A 1,897-nucleotide genomic window follows, 5' to 3' on the forward strand; every position below is an offset into this window, starting at 1 on the left:
GGGCGGGGCCGCGGGAGGCGAGAGGCGTGGCGTCCCGCCTGGAGTTAGTTCCCCTTGTTCCCTCCGAGGTGAGGCGGCGCATTGCCTCCCTGGCCGCCCAGCACCTGCTCAGGTGGAGTCGGAGCACGGAAGGGCCCTGAGCAGTGCCTTTGCCCTGCGTCTCCACAGTCCCCTCCGACGGAGGCCATCCCCAGGCCCACTCCAGCAGGTCCCAAAGGCGAGCAGGACACTCAATCCCCAAATGTTATGTCCTCCCATCTTTAGGGTAAGGGTTGGGGTTAGGGTTGGGGTTGGGGTTGGGGTTAGGGTTGTTAGGGTTAGGGTCAGGGTCAGGAAGGTTTTTCTGTAGTAAGAGCTGTGCTGAGTGCGGGGTTGAGTGAATTAGCGAGCCGGCAGCACTGTGGGCAGGGGTCTGTTGGAAATGCACTCTGAGGTTTGGTGTCCACTGACAGAGCGGACAGTTCGAAGGGCCTGGAACAGGACTGTGCTTACTGCCCTTAGCACTGCGGTTCCTCATCTTCCAGGAAGGCCCTTGGGTTCTGTACTCCAAGGTGGCGCCTCAGTTTCATAAGCCGCTGAGCCTGCGGGTGATGCACCTTCCTCCGGTGTTGCCTGGAGACTCACCTTGGCCTTGGCCTAGCCCTCCAGGTGTAGAGGCTCTTCCCGTGTTTTCAGTTGTCAGTCAGCTGAAGACCATGCGGCTGCCCTCTGCAAACGCAGGAGACCTCCCTCTATTCCTGCTCCCACTGCACCCACCTCCTGCCGGGCGCCACTCACGCCTGGCACCCTCAGGCCACTGCTGCAGCCAGGCATCCTACTAGATTATAGCCACGTAGCTGGTGAGCTCCAGCGGGTCGAGGGCCGTGTTGGCCTAGTTTTCATGCCTTTTATTAGAGCATGCACTGAAAATACTGTAAGTTTAGCTTTCATGTTTGCATTTTAAAATGAGGTATATTGTGTCTAACAATCCAGTGTTTGTAACAAAGATGCGCGATACTCTGCCTTTTTAAACTTATTTTTGAAGTGTAATGGTACAGTACATTTTGGCATTGGCAGGAATTCCATTATGTAAGGAATTTTTGACTAGCTGCTGCTCAGATCTACCGTATAGAGGTAACACCTGGAGAGACGAGCTCCCAACCTATGGGCTAACTTGTGGACAAATCAATAGCACCAATGTTGGTTAGAAATATTATTATTTTAAAGATATTTTTATTGATAGCAGAGAGGAGGAGACAGAGATAGAGAGATAGAAACATCCATGATGAGAGAGAATCACTGATCAGCTGCCTCCTGTATGCCCCACATTGGGGATTGAGCCCACAACCCAGGCACATGCCCCAAATGGGAATCTAATTGTGACCTCCTGGTTCTTAGGTCGACGCTCAATCATTGAGCCACGTCAGCCGGGCTACAAATATTATTTATTCTACTCATATCTACTTAATGTGCTGTGCGGTAATGGGCTTGCCTGTTACGTATGTTGGAAGGAAAAATGCCTGGCTTTTTAAAGAACACATTTGCTGTCCACCAGTGGCAGAGAAGGCTAACGGCCTACCCAGTATCTTGCTTTCCATTGTCCTTTCTAAGAGATCCCAGACACGGTTAGGGCGAGCAGCGCCCAGCAGAAACACGGGCCCCTCAGCCTCCCTGGCAGCTGGGGCTGGCTCCCTCACACATTAGAGGCCAGTGTGATATGAACAAAGTTAGCTGGTCACACCTCCAAGAAATCATTTACGAAGAAGACAGAGTTGGCAACATTATTTCACCCTTCACCTTTCCCCTTCCTGTCCAGAAGGTGCGGCCACTTGCTAGCAGAGGATGAAAGCGAAGCCCCCTGCAGAGGAGACTCGCAGAAAGAAGCGGGGTCCACAGGGGCATCGGGAGGAAATAAAAG

This window comes from Myotis davidii, unplaced genomic scaffold (assembly GCF_000327345.1).
Source record: "Myotis davidii unplaced genomic scaffold, ASM32734v1 scaffold452, whole genome shotgun sequence".
NCBI lineage: Eukaryota > Metazoa > Chordata > Mammalia > Chiroptera > Vespertilionidae > Myotis > Myotis davidii.